The 19732-nt window shown below is 42.5% G+C and overlaps 1 protein-coding gene and 2 pseudogenes across 1 annotated transcript in view; all 3 read right to left on the reverse strand.

Annotated features, from left to right (window-relative positions):
• Nucleotides 1-19732, reverse strand: part of LOC137235412 (uncharacterized) — a 567181-nt gene that overhangs the window by 234407 nt on the left and 313042 nt on the right. The window lies entirely within an intron of this gene.
• Nucleotides 10459-11037, reverse strand: LOC137234705 (NADH dehydrogenase [ubiquinone] flavoprotein 2, mitochondrial-like; annotated as a pseudogene).
• LOC137234706 (MMS19 nucleotide excision repair protein-like) lies at nucleotides 11069-12499 on the reverse strand (annotated as a pseudogene).

The raw sequence follows: 19732 nt of genomic DNA on the forward strand, positions 1-19732 counted from the left end.
ATAATTATTTCGACTACATGGTAAAATCAAATTAAGATAAAGATTGTTAGAATATAGTATAAACATAAATAAATTTAAAAAAAAGTTAAAAATGTGAGAAATTCCATTCATAAATTGAACTTTTAACTAAATGGAAACAGAGCATAGCTAGATATTTCACTCTTCTTTATACCATACATACGTTTTGAGGTATACGTTGAAATTGCCCAACCTGGGTATTTTTATTTGATCGCTTATAGCTTACGTAGTTTTTTTGCATCGACTTTTTTCGATGGTAGCTTATCTTTTTTTTTAAAAACATCTGGAAAAAAAGTTGTGGTTTTGGAATGCTGCCCTCGCAAAGAGTAATTTTTTTCATATTTTTTCATAAAAAAAACAAAAATCTGAAATTATAAGCTAATATCTCGAAAACTATCTGGTTGAGCAAAAAAAAATGTATTATGCATATATAGCAAATTTTATTGTCTTTCCGATTCTGTAAACTTTTTGCAATTGCTTTACCCGTTCGTGAGATATACGTAATTAAAGGGAGCCACCTTTTTGGGTTTTTCGAATAACAGTAAATTGTAAATATCTCAAAAACGGTACCATAGAATCAAAAATGAACTCGATTTTCGAAATCAGGGGGTGGTTTTACATACGAATTTCATAACCGCGTCTCTGGTAAATTTTGGCCGTCGACCAGTGTTATTATTGCGGCTGATGTTGCTTGTTATTGTTATAGTTGTTAATACTAGTAGAGTTGCTATTGTTATAATGTAGACATTGTGGCTTTTGATGAAATTAATTCTCCTTCACTAGAGTTTGTAATTTAATTTTTATATATATTTTGTACAATTAAAATTTATATAATACTGATTAACTAAATGTTGGTTCAGTTAAATTTGATTTAATTAAAAGTCTAACAATTAATAAGTTAAATTCCATTTAAATGAGTTATTTAATCTTATTTTCAAATTGTAATTTAAGTCTTTTAATATTCAATATATAACAACCAATTAGCAAATATTGGTATATATTTATTTCATATTTACACTTTTTCATAAAATGCACTAATTTGTGGTTTAAAATTTAATTAAAGAGTATGTATTTAATTAGCGAGCTTCGCTCATATTTGTGCTCATGCTCATGTTTCCATTTTACACAATGGTTTTTGTTATTGATATTAGAGAAGAATTGTAAAATTTACAAACGGCGATGGTTACTAAGACATGTTTCTGAATTTCACTTCTTCATCAGCTAACTTTTCGGGAGGGGGCTAAGATACTTGGCTTGGATATCATAAGTGATTCCAGGCTCTGGATCAGGGACTGTTTAGGCAAGATGCCTAACTTTTCCGCATCTGATTGCGATCCCCCCAATGCAACTCTGCAAATTGACACTCGATACTCCACTTAATTTATAACCACCCACACCATCACCACCACATGCATGTGCATGCATGTACATGCACGTGTATGTGTGCTTTTTTGTCAGCACTCATGCATATGCATGTCTGGGTTGATGTGCGGGTGCCTTTCCCCTCCAAAACGGAGGATTTTGCGGGTCAACGGTTGTAGCTTACTATACAACCGGCCTCTTGGATTTCAAAAGCCGTACCATACGCATCTGCCGCCAGCGATCTCTGCCGTTTATCAAAGGTAATATTAGTTCTTGTATATTTATTTTTATTTTTTTTTATTTTATTTTTTTTTTTATATTTAATATCTACCAATAAAAGCACAGCTATTATAACGAGAAATCTCGTCTTATCTTCTTTTCTATTCCAAACCGAAACCGCCATATTCCCACTGAGATCGACCCCGGTGCGCCCAACGATTCAGGATCACACACACCCCGGCCGAACATTTGGTCCTATCTCCCCGAGAAAGGAATTTAAGCACCTATTACAGTCCACAAATCACATAACAACCACAAAAGTCGAGAAGTTATTTGCCTATCAACAACTATACCACAAAATTTGGATGGTTATAATAATTTTTTCACATCAGCGTCAAGAGACTAAGCAGGTTAAAGCCAGCGGAAACCACTGCAGCACCACAAACTGTCACATCATCTCATCAGCACCATACAAAATCAAAAAGTTCAAAGTAAGTGCAATATCTCTTGCCACATTTTGTTTTGGTTAAAATAATAAATAAAAGTGCGAAAAATCGATTTAAAGTGCCATACGAGATTGTAATTAACCGCAAAAAGGGTGAATAAACTGTGTAGTGCCAAAAAGGAAAATAATTGCAAACTCTTTGCATTAACGTCATTTAAGATTCCTTGTGACTATCGGGTCTGTCTCCCACCAGCGGTAAGTCTCTCCGGACACAGCACAAGGAAGAGGTGCACATAACCTCACATTCATATTAAAATCTCACTCCATACGGCTGTGGCAATTTTCATTTTTTTTCAAGCACTTTAAATGTCACTAATTCAATCGACACAGTTTTTTACAACAGTTTTCACTGATTTTTTACACTTTTCGTCGAGTTGTTATATCAGCGCGCGCACTTAGTTATAATAAAGTTGAACGTTTGAGTGGCGAGTGGCCCCCTTTATTTCCGTCAAAGACACTGTTGTTGTTTTCCCCTTCTCCCTGTTTTTTAGGTAGGAAATAGCTGCAGTGACAGAAAAAATAAACAAATTAAAAGTAAGAAATCAATTTTGCGTAATTTTAATAGTTGTTGGTTGGGTGATTCGCTCAGGTTTTCAAGTTTTATATCCCTTGGTTAATTCGCTCTCCACTTTTCAACCATGAACATGGACTCTTACATTAGATTGGCCGATCGAATAGTCGAATTCGAGGCCGACTTTAATGATATCAATGCGGCTCTGCACACTGTACACACTCTTGCAATACAGCATAAAGGGTTGCAAGCAGAGGCCGCCCTCGAGGAGTTACTTGACTCTGACACGCTTGACGCAAAGAAAATTGCAGCGGTCAAGATCAAGCATAAAGCGGCATATGCCGTATTCCTGCGATGCATGTCTAACATGGCTGAACTTCAATCGAAATTGAAGCAGGAAAAAGATGGTGAGCTTCGACCTGAGGGAGAGCGCGCGAGCGAACATAGTATCCGCCTGCCAGCTTGCGATACTGAGGTATTCAAGGGCGACTACCTATCTTGGCCAACGTTTCGTGGCCTGTTCACGGCCATCTACAAAAACAACAGTCGCCTAAGCCCGGTAGAAAAGTTGTTCCACCTCAATCAAAAAACTCAAGGAGAGGCAAAGGACATCGCCAAGAAATGTCCCTTGACAAATGAAGGCTTCGAAACAGCCTGGAAAAACCTATGTGAGAGATACAAGAATAAGCGGATTCTCGTGAACTCACAACTACAAATTTTATTTAATCTAAAAAAGATAGATAGCGAGTGCGGCAGCTAAATCAAAAGCTTACAGCGCGCCATAAATAACTGTTTAGCATCCTTAAAAACCCATCAGATTGATATTTCAATTTGGGATGCGATCATCACATATTTATGCTCGACAAAATTACCCGAAAATACGTTGGCTCTATGGGAGCAGAGCATTGACCACAAAACGGACATATCCAAGTGGGAGGATATGGACAAATTCTTGTCAAATCGTTTTCAGACACTTGAAACCGCGTCTGGTTTTACAGGAAATGCCACTTCTATAGTGCAAAAGTCAAACACGTCGCGCCAGTCATCAGAAAACCCTACAAAAAGACTTGGTGCTTTTCAAACAAAAGTAACCAAGCAAACAACAAAATCAATGTGTAAAATGTGCAAATATACGGAGCACAGATTACGCAACTGTTCACGTTTTTGCGATTTAAACCCGGTAGAAAGGATTAAATTCGTCAAATCCACAAATGGCTGCCTGAATTGTTTACCCCCAGGACACACAGTGACGAGGTGCACCAGTTCGTATAATTGTTCCAAATGCCACTCTCGTCACCACACGCTCCTGCATGCGGACACACTTCAGCAACCGGCGGTGCGCAATCCTTTCAAAAATGCGGATAATACCCCGTCAACTTCGGCACAGGCAAGGAAAAGGCAGGAATCGGGACGTCCACCTTCCTCTGCGAATCAGAATGTCAAATCCTGCCATGCCATCCTGCCATCCTTCTCCTGTCAGAGAAAATTGAAATAGAATTGGTTACCTGCAGGTTAGCCAGATAGCGGGCTGCTTCCCAGATAGCTATGAGTTCAGCCTGAAAAACACTGCAGTGATCAGGTAGGCGAAAGCTCTCGCTTAGATTGAGCTTCTCCGAGAAAATCCCGCTGCCGACTCTGTTGTTTAATTTAGAGCCATCTGTAAAAACGGAGATTTCGTGTGATCCCGGCTCTACGCCGTTTGCCCACTCGTTCCTCTCTGGGATTCTTGTGGAAAATATGTTGTCCCAGCAAGGGGGCGATGTTGTATGATCCAATTTCAAGAAGGTTTCAGGGACTTGCTTCAAGATCCGGGTATGACCAAACCTGCAATCCCTCCATGGTTCGATAGCGTTGAGCCTCGCCGCGTTGCAGGAGGCACAGTATCTGCCATATAGATCAGTTGGGAGAAGGAATAATATGGTTTCAAGAGCTTTGGTGGGAGTGGAGGGAAGGGCACCGCTGGTGAGCATTGTCGCCATCCTCTGCACTCTCGTTACTTTACTCCTGTTAGATTCGATATCGAGTGCCGTCCACCATACGGTGACGGCGTAGAAGAGTATGGGTCTCAACACTGCCGTATAGATCCAATGGACTATGCGTGGCTGGAGACCCCACCTTTTCCGATTGCCGACTTACAAGCGTAGAGAGCCATTGTGGCTTTCCTGGATCGTTCCTCCACATTTCGCTTCCAGTCAAGCTTCCTGTCTAGAATAACTCCGAGATATTTAACCTCGGTAGAGAGTTTGATTTCCTTCCCGTTTAGGGATGGGAGGGTAAATTCCGGTATACTGCGTTTGCGGGTAAAAAGCACCATCTCAGTTTTTTCACTGCTGATGCTGAGTCCGCATTTCATAGACCATGTGTTTGTTAGATTAAGAGCATTTTGCAGGAGTTCGCCAAGCACGGGAAGGTGTTTGCCGGTAACTGTCAAGGCTATGTCGTCGGCATATGCAATGACTTGGCATCCGGTGGGCCGTAGTATAGATAACAGAGCGTTCACCGTCAGGTTCCATAGTAGAGGAGAAAGAACGCCCCCCTGGGGGGTTCCTCTGTCGGTATACATTATTAACGATGAGCTGCCCAGCTCAGAGATAATGATTCTCTTGTTTAGAAGGAGCTCGACGAACTTCATAAGAGGCTCTTCCACCCCTAAAGAACGTAGAGATTTTGTGACCGCTGCTGGGAGAACGTTGTTGAAGGCTCCTTCTATATCGAGAAAGATACCCAGCGTAAATTCTTTAAAGGCAAGACCCTTCTCTATCTTAGTAGTGATAGCATGTAGAGCTGTCTCTACGGATTTGCCCTTAGAGTAGGCGTGTTGGTTGTTGGAGATGAGTGCCTTATTTGCCGATCGTCTAATGTAGGCGTCCAGAAATCGTTCTAGAACTTTTAGGAGGAAGGAGGTCAGACTTATTGGTCTGAAATCCTTTGGACTGTTGCCCGATATCCTGCCTCCTTTGGGTATGAAGACTACCTTTGCCTTGGTCCATTCCGTGGGGATATAGACCAGGTTGAGGCAAGCCTTGTAGATTTTAGCTAGCAGCGGGCTTATAACATCGCTTGCAGCTTGCAATTCAGCGGGAAATATTCCATCCGTTCCCGGAGGTTTGAAGGGTTTAAAGGACTTGATTGCCCAGATAACTCCTTTTTCACTTACAATGTGGTCCAGGGGTTGAAATGGCCCTGGGTTAGATTGCGTGTTTAAGATGGTTGAGATCTGCAGCCCGGAAAGTGTGTGCTGATCAGGGTTTCGAGAATTTCCGTACTAGAAGTGGCCCATTCTCCGCTCGTTGCGCGAATGCAGCTTGGAGGTATGGGGTTTTTGGAGAGGACCTTTCGTAGGCGATTGGCCTCTGAGACTTCTTCGATGTCATTAGTGAAGTTCTTCCAGGAGTCCCTTTTCGCCTTCTGGATTAACTTCTTAAAAGATTTTAAGGCGTCCCTATAATGGGACCAGATTCCCGTGCGCTCTGCTCGGAGATTTCTTGGTTCCACCAATAGGGTTTCTTCTTTCCCCTCACCTTAATCTCCGGGCAGGCTACTGTGAAGGCAGCGTTACAAGATTTGGTGATAAGATCTACTGCTTCTTCTATTTTTGACGATGAGTCTAGCTCACCGAGAGAAGCAAATGTTGTGTCTAAAGGAGGCGCTTCATCAGTTGTTAGCGGTAGGCTCGGCCTACCGTGAGAAGCGTCCTCGCAGCGATCCCCAAAGCAGACCTGCTCAGTGAAAACTTCCTGGCATTCGAAGATATCAGTGCAGTTAAAGCATTAGGCATTCGATGGAATGTCCACTCCGATTTATTTTATTTTAAAGCAGGGACGCTGGACAACCTGGAAAACATTACGAAGAGAGCAATACTATCAGCAATCGCCAACCACTTCGATCCCTTAGGATGGCTTGCGCCAATGGTCATTGTGGCAAAAATACTCATGCAGAGAACTTGGTTAGAAGGCACCGCTTGGGAAGACCCAGTATTGACCAGTACGCTGGAAAAATGGAAAACCTTCACCAACCAATACCATGAGATCGATAAAATAAGGATATCTAGATGGGTCAACTTTTCTCCAGGAACCTACATCGAGATCCATGGATTTTGTGACGCATCCGAGAAGGCTTATGCAGCAGCCGTTTACATGCGCGTGAAAACGGATAATGACATCTGGACAAACCTGCTTCTAGCCAAAACCCGAGTAGCCCCAGTAAAAACTCTTTCTCTTCCACGATTGGAACTTTGCGGAGTCGTGCTGTTAGCGGAAATCACCGAATCAATTTTCAGGAACCTCAAGTTGGGACCAGTGAAAGTGCACCTTTGGACGGATTCAACTATCGTCCTCGCATGGATAAGGAGACCGCCTTGTTCCTGGTCCACTTTCGTCGTAAATCGGATCACAAAGATCATCGACATGGTCGGAAATAAGGACTGGTTGCAGGTAAATTCAGAATCAAACCCAGCAGATTTAGGTAGCAGAGGATTACCTGCGTCTGAATTGATCAACAATTCGTTGTGGTGGCAGGGACCTTCTTGGCTGCAAGAAGATACTTCCCAATGGCCAGCACAAGAAAGTGACTACATCACCTCCGTAGAGGAAAAGAGGGCGAAGATCTGCGCAACAACAACAGTAAATACTACCGATGTTCTCCAACGCTTTTCAGACCTACCTATGGCTTTACGGGTGCTCTCATACGTTATGAGGTTCTACCGAAGAACTCACCCCAAAACAAAAAAATTATTTCAGGTCAAGTCACCTTTAATCTCCCCTGATAAGATCAAATCAGTAAATCAACTTGTCATTAAAATCTATCAGAAACAACATTATAGTTCCGAATATAATGATCTAAAGGCCGGAAAACCAATTGCAGGGAAAAGTGCAATACTATCACTTAATCCCTACTTAGACCAAGATGGCATCATTCGTGTAGGAGGGCGATTCGGGGCGTCAAAGGACTTAGATTTTGATGAACGCCACCCAATCCTCCTCCCATACAACTGCAGATTATTCCGTCTGACAGTCCTAATGTTTCATCAACAAAGTCTGCATGGGGAAAATCAATTCATGTTGCGTCTGATACGCACCCAATACTGGATACCTAACATCAAAACCATGATTAGGGCAACAATTCACAATTTCAGAGTTTGCACTATACACCGAAAGCGTGCTCAGACCCAACTTATGGGCATTCTCCCTCGCGAACGCACGACATTCAGCCGTGCATTCACGAATACTGGAGTCGGCTTCGCCGGGCCCTTTGACATCAAAAGTTACCGCGGCAGGGGGTGTCACCTAACCAAAGGCTATGTTTGCCTTCTCGTGTGTTTTTCCACACGAGCGATTCATCTGGAGGCCACTACTGACCTCAGTACCCCTTCATTTCTTGCGGCTTTTGCCCGTTTTATATCTAGACGCGGATGTCCCAAAAACGTCTACTCCGACAACGGGACAAACTTTGTCGGAGCTTCACGATCCCTACGATCGGAATTCAAAACTTTCATTTCACAAGCCCGAGACAATGCTGTCTCGAATTACAGCCACCAATCACTCACTTGGCATTTCATCCCTGCGGGCGCTCCCCATATGGGAGGGCTGTGGGAGGCTGGAGTGAAAAGCTTCAAAAGCCATTTCAAAAAGATAGCCTCACCACACAAATTCACCCTCGAGAAATTCCATACCCTCTTGTGCCGCATCGAGGCGTGCCTGAACTCGCGGCCGCTCAGCCCTGCATCCAATGACCCAACGGACCTAGAGCCTCTTACCCCAGGTCATTTCCTCACTGGCAGCCATCTACTGGCTCCGCCATAGCCGGATGCTAGTGAAAGCCCTGCCTCGATGATCAATCGGTGGCAGAAACTCAAAGCCCTCCATCACACTTCCTGCAAGCGATATAAAAACCGAATATCTCACCGAGATCCAGAAACGATAAAAGTGGAAACATCCACAAGCTAATTTAAAACCCGGAGACCTAGTTGTTATCAAAGAGGACAACCTCCAACCCAACGAGTGGAGAATCGGGAGAATCGTCAACACACACCCAGGCTCTGATAACCGTGTGCGTGTTGTTGACGTTCATACCACCAAGGGACAAATAACTAGACCAATTACGAAATTGGTACTCCTTCCGTCCCACGACAAAGAGGATGAAAGGTAAGGGGCCAAATGCCGCCTTACAAAACCCCAAAAACCAAAATTCTATTTCCCCCGACTACCTAAAATCAGAGGCCCACGGTTGGTAATAGCATGGAAAGCATATTAAGGAACCCGCGTCTTCGTGTCTCTCTATCCCTAAGCCTGCGTTTCTCCCGAGCCATATATTATAATCAACCCCCCGGTCTCGTGATGGTGCGAGTCTACCGGAGGGGAATCCTAAAACGTACTACGCGATGGCAATGGGGAAAGGGAGCGCCGGACATAAAGATGCGTTAAACCACGCGCCGTGATGCCCCGCTATCCCTAAGCTTGTGTCTCTCCCGAGGCCCTAATTATAATCAACCCCCCCGTCTCGTGATGGTGCAAGTCTACCGGAGGGCGATCCCACATCTTCTCTTTTTTTGTTCTCTACACCCGGTCTAGTGTCGAGTCTACCGGAGGGAATCCTACACCAGACTACTGGTGGGCAATGGGGAAAGGGAGCGTGATGCACGAAGACACGGGAGAGCTTTACAAAAGCTCGCAAACAAAAAACATTTTTTTCTATGGTTTTTAACAATACTAACCGGGGCCCCCTGAACAGAAAACCCCAACATTCACTCGCTCATCCAGAGCGAGGACACCAGAAACCATCCCATAACGAGGGCATCATAAAAGCCTACCGCAGAATGGCGAACCGATCTGCCACAGAACCTAAGGGCTTTCAGCCCATTATCCTTCTTAATTCCCAGCAAATCAACCCAAGTTCACTCGCTCACGCAGAGCGAGGATCACAGAACGTAAACGCCCTCGGCCAACAGAATTTAGTATACAAAGCATTCAGTTTACGAATTTGCTGATAAGTACTGAACTGTGTCATCGCTTAGAAAATTTCTTGCTTTTATGATGAATTTACTCACTATGCCTTGATCTATTAGTGTGGATGGATATAAGTAATTTTATGAAAAGTACAGACACCTATACCATCCGACACCTAATTTAACATTCATCACTCCACGTCAAAAATTCACCTAGTCAATCGATTCTCGTAAAAATGACATTAGTAAGTAACAGCTATGCCACAACGAAATGCACTCATTGAGCACGTTCGGACTTCGCGAGGTAGTATCAGACAAACGTATTCCGAATATTCTACATTCGCGTTATCTGCAACACTTCGATGACAATAAAGTTTTCGAGTTTCCTCAAGGGCAATGTAATCGAATACGCTTGCGGTCACAATGGGAAATGTATTCAAGGGAAATCGACATTGCGGTTAACAATAGAAAATTCGGTGGCTTAACCAGTTTATTGTAAAGCAAATAAAAATTTAATAAGAATATTCTTACCCAGGAGATTTGATTAGTTAGCCTCACTACATCCTTGATAGCTTCCTCAATGGTGAATGAACGTACCTTTGAGTGTTCGTGGATCCTGTGGAAAGCTGGGATCGAAAACAGTTAATTTTCAAACTTCACTACTAAATCTTCATTTCCATAATTACCAGTGGTTGAGGTTCCATTGGACACTCCGAATTAGCGATATTTTGATGCAGCTTGGCGGGCGTATCAAAATTTTCTTCAGTTGTTTAATCTTCCCCTGGTGCTTCAACATTCTTTGGTGCATTTTATTACTGCTTGCTGTAGGCAGTAGTGTTTCCGGGGTATTAAAACTGCCATCTTCTGCGGTAGACCCTGACAGAGACACATCTGGTTGAATTAAAAAGCCGATGGCTTGCCTGCTTTTAGGTCTGCTAAGATTTGTTGCATATCCTTTACGGTAAGATCTTCATAATAATCGTCGTTAGTGGCAATCCTTGGAGCGAACGCATGCGCCTAAACACTCAATTTCGGAAATTGTAAATAGACCATCCTTGGTTTTCTCTCCTCCCTCGACACCTAGAGTTTTCTTACAACACTCCATGATTCATCCGAGTCGCGTAACCAGCATGGTGTTGTTGTACACACTTGCATATGATATTTGTTAGTTGGTTTACGCAAAAGCATTGTATACAATGTGGCTACTTCATATACATGCATATGCGAGACCTCTACAATTTCAGCAACCTTATGCATAGCTGAGACAGGCAACCAACCATATTGGCTTTGCGCCAAGTCCAGTAGAGGAACCATGGATGCTCTTTCGTAACCCTCGGGGTATATGCGGATGACAGCTTCTACACGCTTCATACTTTCAGGTGTAAATTCGAATTTAATGTGTGGGTTGTCCTCCGGAGTGTCGCGGTACGCGAAGAGATGATCGCTCCGCTGTCCTTCATTTTGTCGCGATAGCACGAGAATTTCCGCGCACCAATTTATTTACTTAATTTCACAATTCAAAAGCATAAGGCCACACCAAATCGAGTACACGCGCTGTAAATGCTGCTTGCACTAACAAACGCAATAAATGACGTAAAACTTTGCGTTTTACGAAATTTTGATATAAAATAAAGTTACGTGTAAGAACATTGATGCAATTTGATTGTACTTCGATTGGATGTAAAGCGCCTAATAATTCTTAGAAATCTACATTGCATATCAAGCGAATCGTGCGTAATCAATTGAAAGAGCACTTTGTAAAGAAGCATGCGAGTTGCTTCGCTTATAACTGGCACACTTTTTTGTGAGTACACTTAGTGCAGTATGTTTCAAATCGATATTTTTTACATTTGCATCTGAATCTAACTTATTACGTAATATTGTAATTATATCTTCATTAATTTGATTGCAAGTAGTTATTGAACGTATCCAACGTATCTCGGAATACCCCATTTTTAAATAGCTTAGCGATAAGCATATATACTCGTACACGTTGCTCATCATTGTAAGTTTCTTTTGTTGCTGTTAGAGCGTTACCTACATCTTGTCCACTTGCTGCAGCTTTAGTGTTCAATTTCAGAAGAAAAGTATTAAGTATTTTTTCACCAGCAAATAGAGGATCACCTGCGACACAAACTAATGCAATAGCTGCCGAAGGATTATACAATCGTTGACTAACATCCCCTAAATGGGAAAAAAAGTGCCCAGCACAGTTGTTGGATAAATATTACTTATCTCTGGAAGGGACTTAGCTTGTTCAAGTATTGTACGTAACAGAAAAAGACCATCTGGAACGATATCTGTATTTTCAACACCCGGAAAGATTTCATTTTTTAAAGCTGTCCAAATCACATCGAAATTTTGTGATAATGACTTAACAGAGAACTTGAGCGCTGACTTACGTAGTAGTTTCAACGAATCTAGTCGGCCACCGCTAAGTCGCTCCTTACTTTTTCTAACGCCAATGGCACAATCCATTCAAGAAATTCTGGTGATGTTACCAAGCAATCAGCCAATCTGGCAGCTAAGTTGTCACGTGAAATATTGCTAGGACCATCGAGACTTGGCGTAAAATCAATTGGAAAGTCGCAAGCAAAAATTTCAAACATTTCTTCACCCAAATTCAAGAGCGAAAAAAACGTTGTATTACGCCAGGCATAAACGTAAACAAAAACAAACCCAAATCTGAGTTTCGAGGATCGCGTTCACCATCAAACGAACAGCGGGTGGCACAATGCGATGGTCTTTGAAACGGTTCACATAGAAGCCAGGACAGCAATGCAAGGAAGCGGTTCATTTCACAGGCATGTGCAAGTAAACACGCCCAAAATGATAACTTTCTGAATTGGCGCAGCCATGGTACAGTATCTGTGATTTGTGTGCGGGCACACAGACGTGATGGTAGTGATACATTGATGATGCGGCCACGGTCACCAGCCATTTTATAGTATCGCAGCATTGATGCTCATGCAATACCCAAAAAGCCAATAACACGAAAAACATATGGCCGGCCAAAATGGTCCAATACAAATGAGCGCAAGCTGCCGGTGGGCAGAGTGCCCAAAGCTGAGCCGGCAGTGAGTAGTCCAAAAAGCTTGTGCGTTCATTTTGTCATGGGGTCTGGCTAGTCAGACTTGTCATTACCGGAAAGTGTACTCCTTGGAATGCGCCATTCATGATGCGTAGTGTTGCAATAAATGGATGGCGGTGCCACCTGAAAAAATAAGAAAAGAAAAATTAATTAATAAAAAGAAATAAAATATGACAATGAAATTAAATATAAAATCTAACCTACGACATACTTACCGCGTGCGTTTTTTCAATGGAAATGTCATATTTTTTTTTCACGTCACGTACCTGTTTGCAATTCCACCACAGCAACCACTACACACAATGGAACCAGAAATAGAAGAGTTGCCATGTCAGCTAACTCGACCACACAATGGCGCGTTTCACTACGTCTCTGTCAGTGTCATGCATGATTTTTTAAATCACAACCGACGACTACGATGATTACTACCAACCCCCCCCCCCCCCCCTTTCGGGTTCCAACAAGGTCGAAATTATCTTAAGAAAAGGAGAGAAAAATTTAACTTTATTCTAATAACCAACAACTTAAGAATCCAATTCATGAAAGCAAAAACACATAAAAAATTAAAACCAAATTAAAGACAACTCACAGTAACTTAATCCATGTTACAAACTTAATGCATCCGTGTTCGGTGCCGGGACAGTGAAGCGGACGAAGCATACCGCTTCGGGCAATCCCAGCACCGAAACGGAAGCAATCTCATATGCCCATTTAAGTGGGCTACCAAACCCGAAACGGTAGAGATGGTGCGGGCACACACACGGCATTGGAACGCACCGTGGGGTGGCCGCCGCCACCACAACATGCCCTCGAGACTCGCGTAGAACGTCTTTTACCACGCGTTAGTATTCCCACGCAGGTGAACCGCAAGAGGCATCCGCAGAGCTCTGAGTCTCAGCGTACATGCCCTACGGGGATGAAGCGGGACCACCACCTGCGATACTGGGCGAAATCACAGCTGAAGCAAGGCGGAGAGGTGTTGGCGTGATCATCGGTGCCGATTCTAATGCTCATCATAGCATCTGCGGCAGCTCGGATACCAACAGTGTGAGTATTTATTTACTTTTATGGTAGATGAGGGGCTTTGTATATGTAATAGGGGGAATGACCCGACTTTTATTACTACGGTAATGGAGGAGGTCCTGGACCTCACCCTGGTTAGTAGAGAACTGGAAGGTCGGATATCTGGCTGGAGGGTTCTCAACGAGCACTCCTTCTCTGATCACCGATATATTCAGTTCTCGGTGAACGAAGAACGTCCCGGTAAAATATCTTTTAGGAACCTTAAAAGTACTAACTAGGACTTGTATTGTAGGAAGCTGGAAGAGCTATTGCCTGCAGTGCCTACCATTAGTTCGGACCTGTCCGAATCTGAGATAGACGTTCTGGTGGAAAACTTCACGTCGCCAAGCAATAGCGCCTTTCAACTTTCCTCCCCATGGAAAATTTACAGAGGGAAGGGCAAGCCGCCCTGGTGGTCGGATTCTCTTGACGACCTAAGAGCGTCCAGTCAGCGGCCCTTCAACAGAGCCAGGAGGAGTAAATTACCCTTGGACTGGGAGCTTTATAAGGTGAGTCTGGGGATTTATAAATATGAAATAAGTATAGCCAATCGAGATGCATGGCGAAGCTTCTGCGAAAACGTTGAAGGCTGCAATGAATCCGCGAAGCTGAGAAAAGTACTCTCTAGGAACCCGCACCTCTGGGGTAGCTGAGAGATGATGGTGGGGACTGGTCGATGAGTAGCGAGGAGTCCCTAAAGCTTTTACTGGACAATCATTTTCCCGATGTCCCAGTTGCGCAGGGATCTTCGCCTGCATGGTCGGTCGTCGTTGGTCATGAAGAAGTGCCTGCCATTCCAATACGGGAAAGTCAAATAACCTGGGCTATAGGGTCGTTCAAGTCCTATAAGTCTCCGGGCCCGGATGAAATCATTCCTGCGCAACTTCAAAAGCCTTTGGGGATTGCCCGCTGGTTGGCCATCATCTACCCTAACTGCCTTAGGCTAAACTATATCCCGAAGTCTTGGCAAACGGTTAGGGCTATTTTCATTCCGAAGGCCGGCAGAAGCTCTCATGTATCACCTAAGGATTTCAGGCCAATCAGTCTCTCGTCGTTTCTTCGTAAGATGTTTGAGCGGTTGATTGATCTGCACCTACAGGAAAGGATAGCTCGGGGGTTACTGTCGGCTTCACAGCATGCGTACTGCAGGGGCAGATCGACGGAAACGGCTCTCCATTCGATTGTAAAGCAAATAGAGGGGTACCTAGAACACAAAGAGTATGCTCTGGGTGCCTTTCTAGACATCGAGGGGGCTTTGAACAATGTCTTACCGGGGGCAATTGAAAGAGCTCTGGTGGGTTTAGGAGTCGATGCGGCTTTTATTAGCAAACTTCTATGCAGCAGAATTGCCGAAGCGGAGGGGGAGGGGCCATAATTAAGAGGAAGGTGTGCAGGGGCACGCCACAGGGAGGTGTCCTATCTCCTCTCCTCTGGGTTGTGGTAGTCAACGAGCTTCTTGTGGAGCTGGAAGCCATTGGTTGTAGGGTGGTTGCCTATACGCTATCCTAATCAGAGGCAAATTTCTGGGCACCCTGCGCGATGTTCTGCAGGGCTACCTGGATACTGTGGCTAGGTGGGCTGATGTGGATTGGCGGTCAACCCGGGAAAAACGGAATTGGTTCTTTTTACAAGGAGATACAAGATGCCCGATTTCAGAACTCCCTCTATTGGAGGGGTACCGTTGGTACTTTCTGATAGAGTTAAATATTTGGGGATTATTTTGGACAAGAAACCACCAATCCACCGAGAGAGGAGTAGGGAAGAGGAATTATCTGGGGCATGGGACCGGTTAACTTGTTCACGGATGGGTCGAAGCTGGATGGAATGGTTAGTGGCGGGTCTTTTGTCAAGAGCTAAATGTAAGCCGCAAGTTTAAGTTGGCTGATCACTGCAGTGTATTCCAAGCGGAAGTTGCTGCGATTAAGGATGCGGTGGATAGAATGCTATCCAGTGCTACTACGGTTAGGGAATTTAACATCTACTCTGATAGCCAAGCGGCTATCAAGGCCTTGAGCTGAACTACAGTGCGATCGAGGGTGGTCTGGGAGTGCCTGACCTCGCTTGCGATTTCATCGAATTATTTTACAATTAAGATGGTTATTAGGACATGTTTCTGAATTTCACTTCTTCATCAGCTAGCCTTTCGGGAGCTGAGCATTGAACTCGAATCTCCAACATTCATACAAGTGCAAAGGCAGATGCCTTTAGCTACTCAGCCATATGAATGTCCCGTTGCTCCCTTTACTATTGGTCTCTAAGAATTGCCTTTTTGTTTCTATTCCTTTTATTCACAATGTAGGTACATACACTCTGTATGAGTTTATTCCTAATAGTGTGGATATGATTTTAGGCGCGCATATGAAAGCTTAGTAACATTTGTTTAGATTTTTACCGTATTTGTTTTTAATACATCCGCTGTTACTATTATATCAATATGATCATATGTATTTAATTAGCGAGCTTTGCTCATATTGCTTTATAAAATGGTTTTTGTTATTGATATTAGAGAAAAATTGTAAAGTTTTTAAACGGCCATGGTTACTATGGCATATTTGTGAATTTCACTCCTTCATCAGCTAGCTTTTTGGGAGCTGAGCATTGAACTCCAATCTCCAACATTCATACCAATGCAAATTCAGATGCCTTTAACTACTCAGCTATATGAATGTCCCGTTACTCGCTTTACAATTTGTATCTAAAGATTGCCTTTTAGTTTCTATTCATTTTATTCACCATGTAGGCACATACATTCTGTACGTAGTTTATTCCTAATAGTGTGGATATGATTTTAGGCGCGCAATGTTCAGCTCCCAAAAAGCTAGCAGATGAAGAAGTGAAATTCAGAAACATGTCCTAGTAACCATCGCCGTTTGTAAACTTTACAAATTTTTCTCTAATATGAATTTAATTGAAAAGTTTTAAAGTTAATCGAATATTAATTGTAGTAGGTTAGGTTAGGTTAAGAGGGCGTGCGTTAGTGTTACCCGCACTTCCACTCGGAGAAATATTTTGTTCATATTTTGATGTCCTAGTGTTCCTCAACGAACCACTTGCTTTCCCTGATGAACCCAAGAAGAAGAGAGACGTCCACCTCCTAACCTCTGCCAGGCTGTCGAAGAAGCGTGAGCCCAGAAATCTGAGCCTTCTTCTTTGAAGCGCCGGAAATCGGCAGAGAAAGTGGCTTCCTCTTCCTCCTCATCCTGACTCCTTCTGCAGAGGGAGCTTGTTGGTATTAGCCACCGTCGGAGCATTGGTGCGATAGCACAATGACCTGTGATGACACCCGTAAATACCCTCACCGCAGATTTGTTCAGTTTGAAAAGGAAGCTGGTGCATTTCCTTTCCAAGCATGGCCATAAGGACCTGGAGACTTCGCAGTCAACCCTATTGGTCCATAGCAAGTCTGTTGCCCTGTTTTCATATTCGTCGATTCTCCCCAGGATATAACTCAGCGGCGGTCGGACGGAACTGTCCACCTCACTTACGTCTAAGTATGGACATTTCCTGGCCATCTCTTCTGCAAGTTCATTCCCCTCAATGCCGCTGTGCCCAGGGACCCAGCAAAGGTAGACATTGAGACTTATAGAAGCTAGAGAGGCTCTACACCTTGGCACGATGTCCGATTTTATCATGTTGGACTCTAATGCCCTTAAGGCGGCTTGGCTGTCAACAAAGATTGCTACGTCGTTGTTGGAGACTGCACTATCTTGGAGCAGCTTTGCCGCTCTGTCTATGGCATAGACCTCGGCTTGGAATACACTGCATCCGTCAGGAAGTCGGAATGATTGGCTTAACTATAGATTTGTTGAGTACACCCCAGCTCCCGTTCCCTTCTGAATATCCGAATAATATCCGATTTAAAACTAAAAATTCCGGTGAGCTGGTTTTATCAAGAGGAGTAGGATTCCAGCTTATTATATTTTTTATTTTTGATAAATGGTAATTAATTCCAAGCATTGTGCAGGATCGCCAAATATAGAACATTAAAAGCCCTATCTTAATAATTTTAGATAGCGAACTCCTGGCAGGATCGCCAATTGTAGGATCTTCTGTTTATGTTGATTGATGTTTATTATTTATTTATTTCAGTCATCGAAACAAGATTTCTTACAGACTATGATCATGTTTACATATTTAATTAAATAGTGGAAATAGGCTTAACTTAAAACAATAAAGGCTGTCGTTGAAGTTTATTTGCGGAGCGAACGTGTTACACAGGCGAATGATTCTGGCTATCGGTTCATTATAAGAATAAAGCGACTTATGTGAACCCTCAGTAAACTTTCTGGGATTTCTGAGATTAATATTAGATTCCTGTACTCGAAACAGAATAAATATATCTGGGCAGTCAATATTGCCAGATAAAATATCGTAGGCAAATAACAGCGACAGATATGACCTTCTGTCCGCAAGAGATTGTAAGCCAAGGAGTTTCCTCCTTGAGGCGTAACTTGGAATGTCATTTTCGATAAACACTCTTTTCATAGCAAATCTGGTAAATTTCCTCTGGATCATCTCTATTTTATCAGAGTACTTTGTGTAATATGGGTTCCAAATGATCGCCCATACTCTAAAATACTCCGTACCAAAGCAATATAGAGTGTTTTCAGAGTCATAGGATCCTTAAAATCTTTGGTGTTCCTGATTATGAAACCCACCATCGAGTACGCTTTAGACGAGGCTAGATCAATATGTTTAGAAAAAGTTAATTTTGTGTCAAAGATAATTCCTAAATCTTTAATTTCGGATTTATGCAGCAAATCAACGCCATCCAGAGAATTGTTGAAAGTATAGAAATATGCGCGGCGGCAATAAGAACAACGCAGCACTTGCTAATGTTTAGGCTTAGTTATTGATGGTACACCAATTTAAGAAAATGTTTAAGTCTTGCTGAAGTGTTTGGCAATCGATAAGGCTGTTAATATTGAGCAATATTTTGACATCATCTGCGAACATTAAGCACTTTGATGATATGATATGCGACGGTAAGTCGTTTATGAAGAGTAAGAATAACAGAGGGCCAATGTGAGTTCCTTGAGGAATACCCGATGTGGCATAGACTTCAATGTTCGAGCGTATTGAGTTTATTATCACCGATAATTTCCTACCAAAAATAAAACTTCTGAAAAAGCTCAATACAGTGCCGGAAACACCAAATTTATTGAGCTTCAGTAAAAGAATGTTATGGTCTACTTTATCAAAAGCTTTTGAGAAGTCGGTATAACACTATTTATTTTTTTAAATTCCTTTTTTATTTGGTATAAAACGTTTAAAGGAATGTTGTAGATAAAAGTTTAATATTTATTTTTTATATAACATACATAAGTGGTAAAATAAACAAGTACTACCACAATTGCCAACAGAGGTTCGTGTTCCCGCTATTAAGCACAACCCGTTTTGTAGCGAGTTATTTAACCACTTCCGCGAGATATCAATAACTGTTGGTAGATGGGTTTCCTAAGCATTTTCTAAGTGATGATAAGCTTTCTTTACCCGCAAACGTCGAAGAATATACTTGTAAAAAAAAACGGGTAAAGCTAGTGCTATGGTAGGCAGAAATCAAGGAATGGTCACTTTATTAAAGCTATATCAATCCAATAGCGATTTAGTTCCGTTTTTTATTCGATTCAACACGTGGTTTCATCCGCTTCAAAACTACATCCTATCGAAAGTTAAATTTTTCATTTCAAAGCATTTAACTTCCGAGCGAAATTTAAATATTTGATTTCTGAGCATTTAACTGGTTTTCTATATTCGTAAGTTAACAAAGGATCTATAATAATTCCCAGCGGTTTTACCTTCCAAAGCGCACAAAACCGACAATAGAGGCGTTGAAAGGGAGGGATTTGTTAACCATCGAGGTCTAACACTGCTTAGCAACAGAGAAATGTTAAACTAATCAGCAAAGTAAAACACTAGAAAGATAGGTTAAGTACTACTGACATATAAATAGTTAGAAAACAACAATAATCAGTTTAGTAGGATAAGTGAATTGCGAATTATTAAGAGAGGAAATAATAG

This window comes from Eurosta solidaginis, chromosome X (assembly GCF_040869045.1).
Source record: "Eurosta solidaginis isolate ZX-2024a chromosome X, ASM4086904v1, whole genome shotgun sequence".
Lineage (NCBI taxonomy): Eukaryota > Metazoa > Arthropoda > Insecta > Diptera > Tephritidae > Eurosta > Eurosta solidaginis.